Source organism: Gracilinanus agilis, chromosome 6 (assembly GCF_016433145.1).
Source record: "Gracilinanus agilis isolate LMUSP501 chromosome 6, AgileGrace, whole genome shotgun sequence".
Taxonomy (NCBI): domain Eukaryota; kingdom Metazoa; phylum Chordata; class Mammalia; order Didelphimorphia; family Didelphidae; genus Gracilinanus; species Gracilinanus agilis.
In genome coordinates, this window is record NC_058135.1 from 113569806 (window position 1) to 113589838 (window position 20033).

The window sequence follows — 20033 nt, forward strand, 5'->3', positions numbered from 1 at the left end:
CCATTAGCTGGGATGGAACACACCTAAACTCCCTCCTTCATGGATGTTGAGATTATAGGATCACCTGATGTTGGAGTTCTGAGCTACGGTGAAGATAAAGTTGATTGAATATCTGCACAAAGTCAACAACAACATGACAAATCCCTGGGGAATGGGGGACCACCAGATTGCATGAGGAGGAGCAAACTGGCATAGATCAGAAAGGGAGAAATCAATTTTTTTGACCTACATTGACCAGCATTGAGACTAGACCAATGAATGGCCACTAAACTTCTAGCTTGGGCCAAATAAAGTGACACAGACTCAAAAATAAATATAAATGTTCCTTAACTTCAAATGTGAAATGTTGTTTACAAGGTATAAATAACACATTTTCTCAGTTTTCTTATGTAATCGGTTTTCCCAGTTCTATCAAATATAAGGAAACACCCATTTTATTTTGTTTGTTAAGTTAAAAATAATATACGTAATATGCATATAAAATTGATTGTTATATATAGTAAACTGAATGACTTAAAGCAGTGGTTCCCAAACATTTTTGGCCTACCTCCCCCTTTCCAGAAAAAATATTACTTAGCCACCTAGAAATTAAATTTTTAAAAAATTTAATAGCAATTAATAGGAAAGATAAATGCACCTGTGGCCATCATTGCCCCTCTGGATTGCTGCAGCACCCACCAGGGGGTGGTGGCGCCCACTTTGGGAATCACTGATCTAAAGGATTGCAAAAACTGTATTTTTCATTTAAAATTGATCAATTAAACAATATTTGCTCTGTCAACATTTTGAGCACTCTTCTAGGTGTTATAAAGAAAACAAAGATAGTGATAGTGTCAAAATCTATTTATCATCTCCAATTAATCTGATAAGGACAGCTTAGTTGACAAATAGATTTTGACAATTGGTGCCCGAACAGGGACTTGAACCCTGGATCTAGATTTCATTATTATGAGGAACTCCAAGATGAAGAATGTCCCTCTTTCAATATAGGTCTATACCTTCTCTGAAATTTATTCTTAGAAAGTAGCCTGCTAACAGACGTTCTAAGAGACTTGCCATGGGTCACATAATAAGTTTATATAAAAGAAGGTATTTGAACCTATGTTTTTCAGGCTCCAGGTTATCCACTACATCATGCTGCCTCTTAAAAGAGAAACAGATCTGAAATGGGATCCTCACTTCCAAAGTATATCTAGTTTAATTGAGGAGGAACACAATAATTAGAGGATAGTCATGGTTAAATGATGTGATACTGAATGCAAGTACAATAGGAAATCAGAGAAGCAGAGTTAACACACACTGGAGTAGCATACACAGGAAAAGCTTTCTATAGGGAGTGGGGATGAGATGAGGCCTTAAGCAATGACTAGAATTTGGAGAGCTAGAGAGGAATGTGTGCATTTCCTGCAAGCAGAGTGATCAGTATTACTATGCCTCTACATTATTAAATTAATAGCAAAAATATTCTAAAAATGCATACAATTATTCTCCATTTATCCAGCTGTCTGATTTCTAGTAAACTTGATCAATCACGAAACAAAGGAATGAACCTTAAGGGAAATAACAAAACTTCTAAGTAGTGTGTAAGAGAGTTGTTAATGGAAACTTTGACAATCATAAAAAGTGACAATTAATGGCACAGGAGGAGATGGCAGAAATACCTACTAAGAAATATATCAGTCAAGGGCTATGTATTATAAAAATAAAGGAGCCTACATGCCTTCATGGATCCTAAAGATATTTCTGTCACATTCCTCAATTAAAGCTGAAAAGCCATAATCTTTTTCCTTAAGAAAATCAAATGTTTCATATCCCTAGTGTAATAAAGCATAGACATTAAATATATTTCAAAGATTTGCTTCAAAACAGGTCAATAAAAATTAAATGCTTAGAACTTGTAGGGGTAAGCTTCAATAATCTGTAAATGTCATTTATGGAGAGTATTTCTTTCTCTCTTCCACACTGATGATAGGTGATTAAAATATTGCTACTATATTGACCTTTGTTTTATTCTGGTGTGGGCAGTCTCCAAATTACTACGTGGCTAATTCTTATAAAATCTTTTAAATAAAGAAAAGTTAAGTATTACTATATCCTCACTTTGAAAAGAAAATGAAAGAGTAAATAAATAGCTAAAAATAAATAAGTAAATAAACAAACAAACAAATAAATAAATAAATGAATAAATGGAAGTGTTTGCAAAGAGATGTATGCCACTGCCTAATCATACAGCTAAGCAGCAGTGAAATCAAAATTAGAACTCAATGCCTAATTTATTACTTTTTCTTGTGAATGCTACAGACCCTCAGGTTTTCCACTCTTGCAAAAATGCATGACAAAACTACTAATGGAACCATGTGGTTCAAAACCATTAAAATCCAAATAGTAATGTGATCTCTGAAAAGCCACAAGATAATATCTTACTAAGAAGATTTGTTAATTAACCAATGAGACCAAAAGTAAGACAAGCTACAAAATAATTTCAGCAGAGTGATAACAAATAGTACTTTGTTTTGGAGATAATCAAATAAGATAGTGCACAGAGAGTGTTTTGAAAACTTTAAAAGATTATGTTAAAGCTATTATTTTATTTTGTCAAGAATCAGTATGTCATTGTAGATAATCAGTCTTGGAGTTAATAAGTTCTAGGTCCAAGTCCTGCCTCTTAAATACATTTGCAAAGTGACCCTGGGTATATCTCTTGAACTTCAAATACTTCAGACTTGTAGGGTAAGACGAAAAGTTAGTCATCAGCAGGTCAGGGAACAAGAAAGACCTCTTAACGAAGGTAGCATTTGAGTTGTGTTGAAAGGACCCAAAGTTTCTAGTGGTGGAGATGAAGAGGAAATTTTTACAGGTACAGGAGACAGCCAGTAAAAAGTCAAAGAAATGGAAAATGGATCATCATGTATGCAGAACAGCAAATAGACCAGTATGAGATAGAGGGATTAAAGCAAAAAACTTAAAAAATCCAAAAAAGGCTATAAGAAAATTAAATGAGACAAAGGGGCTTTATTTTTGATCCTAGAAGTAATAAAGGAGCATTATAGTTTATTGAGAAGGGAGGAGAAGAGCTATATGTTTTAGTAAAAATCATTTTAGCAGCTAGAAAGAAGATAGATTGGAGTGGGGAGAAATGTCAGGAAGACTAGTTAGAAAGTTATTTCAATAGACAATGTGTGAGTTGATGAAAGTCTGTAACATGGTTGTATAACTGGGTGAGTGGGTGAAAGCTGGCATCTTAACAACACGGAAGATTGGAAGAGGAGAATATGTATAATTAAGTCTGTTTTGTGCATGTTGAGCTTGAGTTTGGGAACTTAAGCATGCACGAAGAGTTTGGAGATTTGTCAAGGAAAAGGTATCTTCTTCCTCAGGGATCAGAATTAAGGAGAATAACATGAATGATAATGTCAGAGGAATATGGAAAGAAAGTCCCTGAAAAATAGACTCAATTTTTTTCTTTTCTTTTTTTTCCCAGCAAAGTTGGAGGCAACATCTTTAGGGAAGAGAATGAGAGAAAAGGATGCTTTGTAAGACCTTAGGGCTAGAAGAAATGGTTTAGAACACATGAGGTTTATATTAAAATAGATTATTGTCATGATTAATAAACACACTAGAACTATACAGAACCTAATCCTCAAACAAAGGAAAATGAATGAACTTCATTCTCCTCTGAGACTGTTTGAAGTAAATGGCTGAAGGTCTCTTTGCCAGTGCCCTGGTTATCTAATTTCTCACCTATCTTATAATCTCTTTCCTGCTCCTTGATTTTATTTGCCTTAGTTTTCTGGCCTTTCAAGAATATGTTCGTATCATTTGTATTTTCTATAGTGAGAAAACACCTCACAACCTTTATCTCACATTTCATCCCTTGTCTTCCACATTTTAAATGGACTTTTCTGTGGAATCATATAATTATCTTTCTTTGACATCATTTCATATTTGATAAATTGAAAGACAGAAAGTTTTATGATAGATCATGGGCTGGCCTTGGAGTCAAGAAGACAGAGGACAGACTTTCTTTTCTCTGTCATTTGCCATCTGTGTGATCTTGATAAATCATTTAAACTCTCAGTACCCTGGTATAAGTTGCAGCAAACAAGTTTATGATCTGTATTCATGGAAGAAATGTCTAAATTGTGATTTTCCTATTTTTGATGAAATTATAAGTCCTCAAGACTTACCCACCCAAAGATGTATTTATACTGATAAATATGTCCATATATCTGCATATATGTCATCAGGATTTCTTATATTTTAATCAAATGACAACTCCTCAAAGACTTGTCCCCAAATGTAGATAGATAGAATGATAGAGAAATGTATAGATTAGTCTTTTGGGGATATATCGTTACTGAGGACCTGTGATTTTATAAAAATTTAGCAAAATCCTGACAATATGTAAAAAATCATATGTGAATTTCATATATGCCTGTGTATTTGTGTACTTCTCAGTGAGTCTGAAAGTTACTTGCTACTTAGCCAATTTTGTATTATATACTGACATTGTCGTTGTATACATAGAAAACATATATTGGAAATAATTTTCAAAACAAATAATAATAATAATAATAATCCTTCATTTAAATCAAAGAATCACTACCTTTGTTGTCTTGGGCAAGACAATCTCAGTGATTTAGGAAATTCATTAACTATAAGATACAACAGACAAGTTGCTCATCTGTGTTCATAAAATAGTCTCTTTATAAGCATTTTCCTATATTTGGTGAAATTATAAATTCTTAAGACTCTCCTGAGAGAAGTATGCATGTGTATAAACACATACACATACACAGAAGATAGTTCTTTCTGATCTAACTTTGAACCATTTCCAAGATTATTTATGGCCACTGTACAGTTTGGAAATAACTTTTAACATATTTGGTGATAGCATCCATCCTTCATATAGATTTTATCCTTTATCATTACCTCCAAGGTAAGTCCTGCAGTGGGACCTCATTATGTATATGTCTTGTACACTGTTCAGAAACTAGCAATTGCTGTTGTCATAAAAAAAAAAGAGGCCCCTGGCATATCATTCTCTCCAGATCTGTTTTCTTTCATATTTTGCTACAGTCTCCTCATCTCATCTCGACATTCTGTAGAAGTGGCAGACAATTTCTTTTATTAAAGGCATATTTCCTTCTTTGTATCATAAACCCAATAGATATACAGTATACATTTTGATAAAGGATGACACTCTTTATGAGATTTATTAAATCTGCCCTGCTTTTTAATACTCTATTATGTTCCAGTTTCTCTCACTCTCCTTTCGGAAATGTTTTCTTACTACAATCTTTTGCCAGTTAGTCAGCCCTAATTGGAAAGTAGTCCTCTTGAGACAGTCCAGTTACCAATTCTGTTTACATATTGCTGTCTTCTCACACTAATTTGCATTAGTGTACCCTTGGGCATGTCCAAGCTAAAAGTCAAGTCATTTCAAAGCTGGTAGTTCCATTTATTTTGTATCTTATGTCCTTTTAGCCATAATGCTTTTGTGACATATTTCTTAATATGTATTTCTCTACCTCCAAATGACAAAGTTATTGAATACACTGATTTCGAGAAGGAAATAGGAGATTCCTTAGATTAAGGGCAATCTGTTTTCTGAGATTTGGGGTTGCTTTATCGTAGACTCTTTTGTATCCACCTTTTAAATTTTAAAATAGCTAACATTTTATATTAGCCTTTACTATGTCCTTATTGAAATAAAGAGATTTCTTAAAATTTTCAAAAATGAGCCATGCTTTTAACTCAAGAAAAATTCTTAATTATTTTTATTTTGGAACTATTCTTTGAGGGAATATACGCTTTAAAATGTCTTATTTACCTCCTATAGTTCTGAAATAACTGAGTTCCCCTACAAAGATGCTGAAAGAAGTGAATTTGTTTTTCTTTTTTTTTTATAAACACAACAAAATGTATAAAGGCACCCTGGTAATGAGGGTAAAGAACTAGCCTTTGCATTTAGAAGACCTGTGTTCAGGTCCTATCATTAGCATATATTGGTTGTTTGAGAGTGTACAACCTGTCAGTGCCCCAGGAAACTCTCTAAGAAAATAAATTGTTGAGCATTTGTAGATACAATAATACAATCAATAGAGATTCCCAGAAAATTACATATAAAATAGTTCTAGTGAGGCTCAGAGACTTTGTGGGTCCTACATATATACATATGAGTATGTATATGTCACTGCATATTATGTATGTGTATATATTGCTATTTTCATATTAAAATTAAAGTGCTTTCATTTGTAGCATGAACACATTGATAGATATAATCAACATAAGCAAAAAGTCTTGGAGAGTCTTCAATTTTTTAAGAGTGTATAAAGGGGCCCTGAGGATCAAAATTTTGAGAAGCATTTGTATACACCAGTGAAATTATAAATACTTTTTTAAATTAAAAAATATAACATAAATGCAAATGAGTATTTCCCTTCAAAGTTGTCCCTTTGAGAGGCTATGCATATAATCCATTGATGTTGGCAGTGCTCAAATCATTTTGAGAATAGATGCCTCTCTGAGAGATTTCTCTGAACATGGGATACACATCACAAAGGAAGAATCAATTGTATAGCTAGAAAAGGCCTCTCAGATCATTAGACAAAACATCAGTCCCATTACACCCCTGTTGGAGGTTTTGTTGGTTTTAATTTCTATTTTCATTCACAAAACAAAGCAAAATGTTATTACCCTATTTGATGGCCCGCTTTATTCAGCAGATCTGGCTCCAAATGATTTCTGCCTATTTCTAAAAAATAAAATACATCCTCATGGTATGAAGACTTGGCACCACAATAGACAGAGAAATTTTCTAGATACTCCGAAAGCAGTTCTAAAAGAGGTATTCTGAAAATAGAGTGGATGACAGCATCATCATTAGATTGAGCATAAAGTTAACTCAAGACAGTGACTCTGAAGGAACCAGAATCTATGTGGATATACCCCTTCTGTCGTGCTTACTTTAAAGAACATAGCATAATCCATGTACCTCTCTTGTATATGACATGCCAGGAGGCAGGGGAATGGAATGGATGCTCTTTCAATTTCCCTTTCTAGTATCATTCTGTCTAATAATCCTTTAGGGCAGTTTAAGAAGGTCTGCGATGATTGTACAGATTAGTAACATGATTGCACTTACGTCTAGAGAAATGCAATCTCATATCTAATCACTAAGGAGTAAAGAGGCTTTCCCTGAGTCATGCTACTTTAATTGCAGGTTGAATATCTGGTGGTGAGGAACTCAGCAAAGGCAAATCCTTTCAGAAGACACTTTAGGTCAAATGAGAGAAGGGATAATCTCATGGGTGTAAATATCTTGCTGATTATTCAGTTTCTGTCATAAGCCCAGATGACAAAATTCCATAACAGTGCTGATCAAGGCATTGCAGGTACATCTTTATCGCCTGGGTCATTCTCTTCATTTCTTGTCTGGCACCAAAGGCACTATCTGGAGAATTGCAAACCTCTATTTAGAAAGAGGGATAGTGACAGGGCGCATATCACTCTTGCATTATTTCTCTCCATTCCTAAATCCCCTGACAGCTTTCTACTTGAAGATTCTTCAGGGTCTGTCTGCAGTATTATACATTTCACTATGGGAAACAACATCTTCATTATCATAACTTGTGTGAAATTCTCTAATCTGTAATACTGCATTATTAGTATTTATTGACCTTCAGTTGGGCATTTTTCCCAAGAGAAAGAAATACCAAATAAATTTTTTTCCTCTTTTCTTCCATTAACCAACAAACATCCAAACAATATTCCACAATTCTTATTTCTATTACCTTATCACCAACCCATTCTTTAATACTTTACAATATGGCTTCTCCTCTAATAAAATGGCAATTTCGAGCATCACCAATGAACTAATAATAAAATTCAAAGGTCTTAATTTTAAATAGTAAAACTAAGTACCATGCATTACACCTAGGCTCATTCAAAATTTAATTTCTACCTAAAATAAGTGCTTCCACAAAATTTTATTAGTAACTCCCTGGACATTTCTTTCTCTTTTTTCTTCATTCATTCCTAGGTTTTTTTTTTCTTTGTAGGTAGTCATAGTAAGTGTTTATACAATTATTTTTCATTTGTTTTTTTTTCTGAAAATTATTTTATACAGTTCTTTCTCCAATTTATTTGTATTATGCATATTTATCTGTTTTAAAAGATGTCTCCATGTTCTAAATTTCCATTACATAAATATGTCATGGTTCATTTAGTTTTTAATAACTCTTGGAGAATTTAATTTTATGTGCTTTGCAATTACAAGTCATCTATCTATATTTAAAACATAACTCACATATATGTGCATTTATGTGTGTATGTACAACTCTCCATTTTTCCATCAGTATCCCAGCTTGCTTTCACCTCCATAGAAGATCATATCCCTGTATCCTATGGTGCCCAACTCTTTACAGCTTCCTTCTGTGCATTATCTTCTTTCCATTAGAATGTAAGCTCCTTGAGGACATGGAATCTTTTCTTTTTCATATTCCTAGCACTTAACCCAGTATTGCACATAGTAGCAATATATTTAATAAACATTTGCAAATGTTTATTAAATTGCACTGAATTTACATAAATTTAGACTCAGAGAGATCTAATATTTTATCTAACAAACTATTTTCCCCACCATGCCTCCTCTGTCTCATGACTCTGTTCCTGTAGTCCCTTCTCCTGATGATGAGTTCTTCTGGAACCTCGATTATGGGGAAGAACCACACATCAGGCATCTCTAATTCTCTGCAATAAACCACCATACCCCTGAATAAATTTGTTCTCCACCCCTACCCACTCTTGCTTTTCAGGTTCCCTATCATGTGTATCATCATGCGTAAACCCCTTGAGGGCAAGAATTGCCTTCCTCTTTTGTACTTAGCATCTGAAGTATTACATATTTAATAAATGCTTGTTTGCTGACTAAATCACACAGGTTGAAAGTGTCAGATCTAAGATTCAAACCCAAGATATCTGTCTTCAAAATTAAAGCTTACTATATACTGCTTTTTTTTCTAGATCAAAACTAAAATGAAAATAAGCACTTTATCTTATCACTCTTCATGGTTCACTCTAGACTTTTCATGGAAATTAATGATTGTAAATCAACTTGATGAAAAAGTTGGGGAAAATAAGACATCTGTTTTAAGTGGAGGGGTCATCACTTTTGAATGTCTTGCTAGAACAAGCTATGTCAAACTTGAGGATTAAAGGTCTGTGCTTTCCTCACTTTCCATGCCTCATGATGACTGTGGTTGCTTCCCTGGTGCCATTTCTTAAAAAAGTCAGCTGATCTAGCAAATATTCATTATGGCTCACAATGGCCCTGAAAGACAGACCACAAGCTTCTGATCATTATTACTATGATAGTGCAATCAAAATTATTAGGGAAATTACTTCAAAGTGTCCTCATTTGACAGTTATTCTTTCCTTTTTTTTAATTTTTATATTGGAGAAAAGGATACACAGAAGTGACTTTCCTCTCAAGATATTTGTGCCAAAGAGGAAATTCAATTAAAAACATCTTTAGATTACTTGACTAAAAAATGTGACAGTTCTCTAGCATTTGATACTTTATGTTTATGCTGACATTATCTTTATTATGATGTGTTACTTATTATCTGATGTTACTCAATATAAGTTGATATAATAAGTAAATAAAAATTGATGAGAATGGTTTAGTAGTTAGGAAATCCCTCTCCAGAAATTGTATCAAATATCAACAATGGGAAATGCCTTGAATTTAGTCTTTATTTTTTCTTCAGAACTGTTTATAAAAAACAATAATTTCAATTATGCTCAAAATGTCATTCATCAATATTTTTGTGGTGCACAGAGACAGAACGGGGGGTATGAAAGGCAGTGTGGTGTGGCATAAAGAACATTGTTATGAGCAAGGCACTTAACCTTTATTAGTTTTATTTTGCATACTGATCTCAGAGGGTTGCAAAGTGCAAATAATATATGTAAAGTACTCTGAAAATGTAATTAAATATAATTTATTACTATTATTAACAGTAAAATTAGAACATGTGATATATTACATAGAAAAAGGAATTGGATAGAAATTCTTATATAAATAACCTAAGAAGTAACAGCCTCTCAAAAGAAAATGGTGGAACAACAACAAACGCTGAACATTATATTTTAAGAAATGACCAAAGAAAATTCTCCAGTAATATGAAGACCAAGTGAAGATCAATGGATTCTACAGAACAGGAATCTGTTATCTCACCAAGAAATAAGATTACTAAACTCTAGAACCCTCCAGTTAAAGAGAAAATACTGAGAATTATTAGGAAGAATCAGAACATATACTGAAATATACCAATAACAATCACAGAAGACTGTATATCACACTAAGAAAAGAAATCAAATATAATATAATATAAAAAGAAAGAGAACTTGCACTAAAAATAACATCCCAAAGATGAGCATCATTCTATAAGGAAAGAAAAGGTATATTTAACAATATAGATGAGTTTATTCTTAAGAAAACTAGAGCTGGTTGAATTGTACCCAGGGGAAACAAAAGAATTTAAGGAAGGTTAAAAAAAACCTGAAGTGTTGATCTAGTGTTGATATGCTAAAAGGAAGAAAAATAACATCATACCTTTAAAGTCCTGTTTGAGAAAGGGAATGTAAAGAGTAATTTCTGGGATGAGGTGTTCAAAAACAAAACAATAAAAATGAAACACTCCAGGGAAGAAGTGAAAACAGGAATTTGCTCTTTCTTAAAATTAGAATATACTGGTGGATTATTGAAATATCAAGGTAGGAGTTATTTGAGAGGAGATATCATGAATGTTCTTCTTATGGCCTGGATGAGGGGTAAATAAATAAATAGAAAAAATTATAATAATAGAAATATCATCATGTAAATGAGGTACTGGACTAGATAGGAAGTAGAGAAGGAACATTTGTTCAGGAAGTTGGTGTTATAGAGGACATTTCCTCTAGCCTAATCAACTATTATAGTTAAAGAGCTAGTGGGAATGAAAAACAAAATTTAGGATTTAAGACTGTACTGAGAAGGGAAGGAAAATAAAGCAGACTAGGATTGGCCTTTTCTAAGTATTACAAACTGCAACCATCTATTACTTTTTTTAATTTCAAAAGGAAAGAAGGAGTGAGAAGAAATCACATAAAGTAGCTATATAACCATCAATGTAAATGTATGAAGTATTCCATAGAATAGAATGGATTAGAAAACAAAACCCAGAGAGCAGCTGGGTGGCTCATTGGATGGAGAGCCAGGCTTAGAGATAGGAGGTCTTGGGTTAAAATATGGCCTCACACACTTCCTGGTTGGATGGCCCTGGGCAAGTCATTTAACCCTCATTGCCTAGCCCTTACCACTCTTCTGCCTTGGAACCAATACACAGTATTGATTCTAAGATGAAAGGTAAGGGTTAAAAAAATTTTAAAAAAAAAACAAAACCCAACAATTTGCAACAAATAAGAAATAAATTTAAGAATTCTAGGAAATTTCAAATATATTCAAATTTTGATGTGCCATCTGAATCTAGAAGAAAAAAACAAAACAAACATCAAGCATGATCTCAAATAAAGCAACAGGAAAATATATAGTCAAAATACATAATCATAGCACATTTACATTGTGCCTTCAAAGATAAGAAAAAAATGAAAAAGGCAACATGAAATAGCTGAGCACAGTATCATAGATCAAGAATCAGAAAGGGCATCAGAACTCATCTGTTTCAATGCTCTCAACTTATACATAAAGAAATTGAGCTTCAGGGAATTTAAGAGATCTAACCAGTCATCAAGTAAATCTAAGGTGTAATCGAGGAATAACCTCAGAAACAGAAATGACTATATTTAGTTATATGCAAAGAAAATTGAAAAAAATAAACAAATTAGAAAATATTTACAGCATAGGAAATAAAGAATCTAAAATCAATACTATTTCAGAATATAAACCAAACCAAATCAAAGATGAACTCTCAAAGAAACAATTTCCTATTCCTGATTAATTGATAGGTAAATTATATCACATATCTTAAGGAACAAATAAATTCTTTGTTAAATTAACTTCTAAGAATTAAAAAGGGAAAGTGACCTTGCCAAATGGATTCTATAAAACAAAAAGCTTGCGATTCTCAAACTGAGGAGAAAGATTGTTGAGAATGAAAACAATAGACCAAAATAATTAATGGAACTAAGCAGAAAAATATTAAATCATGTCTTAGTGATGAAGAAATCAATCAACAAGTCTATAGCAATATTTTTAAATTATTTAGTATGAATAGCAATAATACAAATAATATTTAACATTAAAAATGAAATGCATCATCATAATAATGCAAATAGAAAAGCATTATTACATTAACATATAGAAACATTTTTAAATGATATCCATTTATGATAAAACTATAAAACAGTGAATTTACAAAATCATTCTTTCCTCTTATCAAAAATAGAGCATACCGGGGGCAGCTGGGTAGCTCAGTGGAGTGAGAGTCAGGCCTAGAGACAGGAGGTCCTAGGTTCAAACCTGGCCTCAGCCACTTCCCAGCTGTGTGACTCTGGGCAAGTCACTTGACCCCCATTGCCCACCCTTACCAATCTTCCACCTATGAAACAATACACCGAAGTACAAGGGTTTAAAAAAAATGAAAAAAAAAATAGAGCATACCATGAACTAGCATAATTTAAGATGTATAAAAAATAGAATAGAAATTAGAAAGAAAAATAAGATGGAAAAAGAAAAATAGAAATAGAAAAATTACTTATAAAGGGTAAAAAGAAGGATCTAATGGTGTCTACTATTATTTAACATAGTACCAGAATTGCTACCTATGTTAATAAGACAAGAAAAAATCAAAAAGGGGGAGAAAAAGTCATACTTATTTGCAAGTGACTCAATGGCTTATTTATAGCAATCCAGAAGCTAACAATAGAAAAAATTGTTAATAACTTGAGCAAAAGAAATATGAAATAAATCCACAAAATTATCAAATTTTCTGCTTTTTACTTATAAAACTCAGCAGAAAATAAGGATTCTGTTAAGATAACTGAAATAAATAAAATATTTGTGAATTAACTTGCCAAAACACACTTGAATTTATATGAATGCAATTTTAAGCACTCTATATTGAAAAAAAAAAAGGATGAGTAATGTTCAGGAAGGTATCCACTGCCAGTTGATGGACTATATCAACAAAATCAACACCAAAAGACTACCTAAATTAGTTTACAAAATAATTCTAAAGGAATCAAATTGCCAAAGGAATCATAGAATGGGGCAGATGAATAAGAAAACTTATTTGGAGAAATCAACTGCTCATTAGTACCCATGAGACTTGGGACAAGCTATTTCCCTTCTGTTTCTGTATATATAAAGTGACGAGGTGGAACTACACAATCTCTAGAATTCCTTCCAGCCCTAAATCTATGTTCTTATTGAAAAAGCAATTCTTCATCACCAGAAGGGTTCTAAAAGATATTTCTTTTGCATTAAGAAGCTACCTTCCTGGACTCAAATCTATGAGACAAACAGATGATTCAGTCCTTTGGTTTATCTGCTCCATTGACAGGCAAGAGATTTTACTTTCCAGAGCTGTCAGCTCAGCACTTCTCCAAAATGCTCAATTTATAAGAGTACACATGCAAAGAATAATAAACATGCTTCAAAATGACATTTTCTATAAATTTTCTCTCTGATGATTGTCTCTATAGGCTTGCTACAAATCTTTACAGTGACAAATGACTGCTCCTTTACATACATTCAACTCCCATTTTTCATTCCAATATTAAATATGATGTGGCATCATCATCATTCAGTAAGAGAGGAAGATGAAGTTATAATAATGCATTTTTCTTTCCCTCTAACAAACATTTATCCTTTCTGACCTTCATGTTATGTTTGCTGACTGAGGTGAAATGTCATACGTTTATTATTGTTGCTCACATTATATGCAGCTTAAGAAAATCTATATCGTTTATTCTTGTTTCATTCATCATTAGGAGGGAGAAGGCAATAATAGTAGGACTGGCGGAAAGAGGCTATAAATCTCCAATATATATTAAAGAGAAATTCAAGGCACATAAGTGAAACAGAACATCTAAGTTTACATATGTGTTATCCACTTTCACAAAAGACAGGCTCATCTCTTACCCACGTACGAGAATTTTCACATTAAAAAAAACTAAATTCCACCATTGACAACTCTTGCTTATTTATAATTGAACTATAGCAGTAGGCAATCGATGTGTTAATGCCCATGTGACAATGGCAAGTTCGCCAGACTAGAAGTGGGGAGAACAAGCTTTGGTTCCTCTGCAGCTAATCAAATAAATAATCTTGAGAAACTTGTGTGAAAATTCACTCTACCTTTCTAGTCAGTCACCACCCACTGCATAGGTTCCAGGCACTGTACTCAGCACTAAACAAAAATATCCCTTATAGTCAAATTGATCATATTTTAAAGGAAGAATTGGCACTTTCCTAACTAGGTACATAGAAGATATGTACATAGAATAGATGGAATATAATCTCCAAGGGAAGAGCTTCTGGGCCATCTCCAAAAAAGTGTTATTTGAACCAAGTCTTACAGGAAATTAGGAAATGAGAAAGGAGAGCATCCTAGGTGTAGGAGACACTGAAAACAGCAAGGAGAAGGAAGATGGTGCCTCTTCTGGGAAGAATTTCAAGTGGCCATTTTAAATTGCAGTCTAGGAAAAGTAACACCACATAAGAAGGCTGGAAAGGTAGGAAGGGATTTGTTTATGAAGAACTTTAAATGCCAAAAAGAGGACTTTGGGTCTGATCTTGAAGATAATAAGAAGTCAATGGGATTTGTCGAAAAAGGAGATGGCAAGGTCAGCATCGTGCTGGAGAAAAATCAAATTGGCAGCTGAGTGTAAGATAGATCGGAGAAAGAAGAAACAAGGAAAAGGCTGTCACAATAAATAGTCCAGGGAAGAGATAATGAGAGTCCAAAATAGAGTGGTGGCTGCAAGAGTGGAAAAAATAGGGGCTAAATTAAGATGTTTTGAAGTTAGAAACACAATTTGTGAATGGGTTTGGAGATACGTAATGAATAAGCATGAGGAATTGAAGAGTATACCTAGTCTGAGTGACTGGGAGATTGCTGGGGTCCTTGACAGCAATAGCAAAAGTGGGAAGAAGACAGTATTTGAGACATGCTGATTAGTATACTGAAGTCTTATGGGTCCAGGATGTTCACCAGGTGCTATTCTTACCATGACTTATTATTTTTCAAGTCCACAGATACGATGATTATAAATATCACTGGAGCAGCATGAACACGCTTGGAGTTTGGAAGACCTGGACTCACATCCTTCCACAGATACTTACCTGAGGAATGTCACTTAAACTCTCTAAGGTGCTGTTTCCTCACTTAAAAATGGAGAAAATAATATATCTATCTCACTGAGTTATTGTGAGAATGAAATGAGATAATTGTAAAGCACTTAATACAGTGCCTGGAACATAGCAAGTGCTATAGAAATGTTAGTTGTTTTTATTGTAATTATTATATAGGAATCAATATCAATGATTAATTCCAAGGCAGAAGAGTGGTAAAGACAAGGCAATGGGGTTTAAGTGACTTGTCCAGGGTCATACAACTAGGAAATATCTGAGGCCAGATTTGAACCCAGGTACCCCCAATTCCGGGCCTGGATTTCTATCCACTGTGTTCCTTAGACACCCCCTATAATTGTTAAGATAAATACTTTCAGCAAATATATATATATATATATAATATATATATATATATATATAAAACAGATTCTCCCATTAGCTATATCCAAAAATGCATGTTTTATTCTGCCTCATGAGTCTATCACCTCTCTGTCAGTGCATAGGTAGCATGTATGATTCATTATCGTCATTTCTCTGGAATCATGGTTGGTCATTACATCCAATTTAGCTTTGAAGGCTTATTAAACATCACTCCTCATTGCACAGTCTTTGGTTGATTCAAATTGACCTTCTTGTGATTGATCACTTGCAACATTTGATTTCCCATCCCAGTATTTTTACATAAATTGTCCCTCATTCCTGGAATATACTTTCTCCTCATATTTGTTCTTTTAAATCTCCAATTTCCTTTAAAGAACAACTAAAACAGAGGAAGACATTCCTGATCTCACAGTTGCTGGTATCAACCCCCCCAAAAAAAATCTTAATCTCTTCTTTGGAAAATTCACATCTACTTTTATGATTCATGTTTATCTCCTATTGAATGTAAGTTCTTTGAAATCATAGATGGGTTCCTTTTTCTCTTTGTTTCATTACATTAATATCTGTAACAATTTCTGCTTAGTAAATGCTTATTTAGTGAGTGATGACTGACCTATGCTAGCAGCATTGCAAGCAGCATATCATGGTGGTCAGAGAAGACAGATTCAGAAAGACCTGAGTACGCATACCTCCTTAGATATTTTATTTCTCTGTAAGTCATTGAACCTCTCTCGATTTCAGTTCTGTCACATATTAAAAAGGTATCATGACTAAAAGAAATGGTATTTTTGAATACTTCAAATAAAAGGCCAGTTACTAGTTGGATATGACATCAAATAATAACAGAAAAGTAGAGCCACTTTGGGTGACAATTGACAGACTGAGAAAGAAACCTATCATCAATAAAGCTTCCCTTTTATATTCTAAGGCTCAAAAATGCACCTTTGCATGCACTGGGAAAACATCTAAGTATCATCTTGACAAATAAGAGCAAGAAATTGTCCCAGGAATCCTCTCAAATTGTTTAATTATAGGTAGTAATGCAAACACACTGTTGTATTTCACCTGGCTAAGAATTTTCTTCACTTTCTCCTTTCAGAGTATCAAAGAAAAAGATGATAAGAAGTGATAAGAATAGCAAGCTAATTAGTTTTCAAAATGATTTTTTACATATCCCAGAATATTATCCTTCAATAAATTTAACATTTATACACCCACTTTGGGTGGGCCCAGCCCTCTTCCCAACCCAAAGAGCATTTCTTGCAGGATCAAGATCAGCCTCTCACAAGATTACAAGTGTAGATGGGTTGCAATTTATTCTGTTGGAATGAATATCACATCAATATCCACAATGATGAGATCATAGAGGAATCAAAGAAGGATTTCCCTTAAAACAGACAGACTACAGTACTATTACATCACCAGGCACTATGCTCCCCATTACATTCAGCAGCTAAAGTTGCTTGGAAATACATACAACAGAACATTATTTCTGCATGACCATTACTCTTATGAGTAGTTAGAAATAATAATATAAGAAAAAAAGTATTCTAAATGGCAGGAGAGAGGGGAAATAAATCCTATGACAATTTAAAATATTCTGAGTGAAGCAGAAGGAAGGAAATACTTATTTTCTTGGCCAGTCATCTAATAATGTCTCTCCAAATATATCTAGCTAAACCTTCTGTATTGTCTTTTTGTCTCTTTGGTGATCTGATGGTTCAGAAGTTTTCAACAGAAGCACATAGAGAAAAATAGAATAAAAATAGAACCAGATATGAGGCCGCTCTGTCTTATCTAGGAGAGCCAGAGATTAGCACAAACTTTCCTGCTCTAAGTTCTCTCTGGCAAAGAAAGTCATGGGATGAGATAGGGGGACACCATATACTGCAGTTTCACTGACCCTCCTGTTTGTTTCTAGGGGGTGGAGAAAGAAGGGAACAGGAATACTAGTCAATGTTTGGATAGTCATTGATAAGGGCACATGGAGTGGCGTACAACTTGTGACAGCTGCTTGACCATGATCTTTTATTCTATGTCAGAGGGTGACTGGAATACACCATATCTCCATATCTGGAAGAGATCAGAAGAAAACATCCAGGAAAAGAAAAATTTCAGAATTTATGAGACTGAGACTGGTAACTACTGTAAATTCTTTTGGGCTGATGAGCAGGAGGAATCTACTGTCTCTTGCCAATCATATTGCTTTTCTTTATTTCTAATCTGTGACCCTGAGACAAAAATTGTGCCTCCACTATTCTTTCCCAACTTGTTTCAGGTAAATAAAATTGAGAGCGATAATACCACCCTCCCACAGACATACACGCAGCTTTAGAAAAAAAAAACAATAGGAAATGGAGTTGAACACCTTTGTATGACAATATTTGAACACCATACCTTTTCATTTTATTCTATGTGTGCAATGGACTATGAAATTACTAAGATAGACAAAGTGGGGGCTCATGAACCATGTATATGAAACAGATTTTTCATTTTAATGATTTAAAACATTTTTTCATCCACTAAACATCATATGTATGTGTGTATGTATAACCTATTGTCTTTGTCTTTCTGCAGCCTTAAGGAAGATCACATTCAAGCAACACAAGTCCCAGGTGGGAGTAGGAGGTTGGGGAAGTATGATAAGAGACACGCACATGCAAATATATCTATTCATTATGCACATCACATACAAAGAAAGTATATAATGTAGATTTTTGCCCATGCGGGTATAATGTGTAGATATGTATAGAATGCTTGAATTCAATATTATGTCTCATATTTATACAGTGTCATGGTAATTAAAGTACCTTCCCTCCTTTTGCATAAAGTAATAAGATGGTTATTCTCATTTTATAGATAAATTAGAACTAAATGCCTATCGATTCTATGAAAAATACCCCTAAATAACTAAAAATTCTTGAGTTTAATGCCTTAATGTTGAAGGCTTCTAAACTGGCTACCTCTGGGCAACCTAATGGTCCCTTATCTAATTTCCAAAAAGATTAGACAACATCAGAGGAATGCTGATTCATAAAAACAGATATTCTGTGCTTGAAGAAGAGTTAAGGTACAGCAAGTTAAATTTCATTCTTGGGAAATAAGCTCTTGAGGAACAGGTTTGCTTCATGGATAGCATTTAACCTGGTGGTCTGTGCATTAGAGAAGCCCAGGAAAATCTGATTTTAAATTTGCACATTTTTCACACTTTGCCAGGTCTCCACATAGAACTGAATATCGGTTTATTTTATGCTCCTTCACACTTGGATTGACCTCAAAACAGGAGACCGAAGAAGCAAAAAATATTGGCTTAGTTAATATTTCACATAGAACAAGGAAATTACAACTATACTTACATTTCTTCTCTATGTTCTAGTTCCAAAAAGTAGAGACCAAAAATAAAAACATCAGCAGAAACTTAAAATGTTTACTGACAATATATTGTTGAGTAACTATGCTTAGGAAAGAAAATTATATCTGTTTCACTTAGAAGAATCTATTAAACAATTTTTTCTTTCATTAGTCTTGGTTGAATGCCAGCCTGAACCCTTGGGGTGCAAAGTAGTCTAAAACATTGTAGTCTAAAACATTGTTGTGAAAATGAAATAGAGTAGAATGTGTGCTAAATTTAATTTTCAGGGCTGGATTCAAATCCTGGTTCTAACAATCACTACTTATATGACCTTTGGAAAATTACTTCTTTATAAACCTCAGTTTTATCATCTGAAAATGAGGAGACAAGACTAATATCTTAAAGCCTTTTTGAATTATGTTTTTTACCACCCTATTGAAAGTACAATAGTAATTCCTAAGTGGAAATCATATTGGAGATATGCGCTATATGGTTCTATCTATAATAATAAATCAATGATCCTATAATCTGACTAAACTCTCTCTGATTTGGTTTCTTCATCTGTTAAATAAAGTTAAGTATATTTTATCATATTACCATGATAAGTGCAACTATAGAAATGCATTATTTCAATAAGCCCCTGGTATTTCAATAAGACAAGAGAGGCAAAATGTCTGGTGTTTTCATGGAGGAAACTGTGTAAAGAACCTACTAAAGAAGGATTTGCTATTGATGGTGAGGTTCTCTGGATGTTCTTGTTTTTAAATTATTTCATCTAGCCTTGGAACACTATAGGGACTCTTAAGTGAGATCCACTGTCATTCAAAGAAATTGCCCAACAATACACAAAGGAAAAATCAAGAGGATTGAAAAATATTTATTGTTCTGATTTTGGCGTGCAATTGTTGAGCAGACCAAAAAGTACATGTATTTTAGACA

At 33.6% G+C, this 20033-nt stretch overlaps 1 protein-coding gene across 3 annotated transcripts in view; it reads right to left on the reverse strand.

Annotated features, from left to right (window-relative positions):
- Positions 1-20033, reverse strand: part of GRIA2 (glutamate ionotropic receptor AMPA type subunit 2) — a 174805-nt gene that overhangs the window by 94579 nt on the left and 60193 nt on the right. The gene's annotated exons all lie outside the window — the stretch shown is intronic.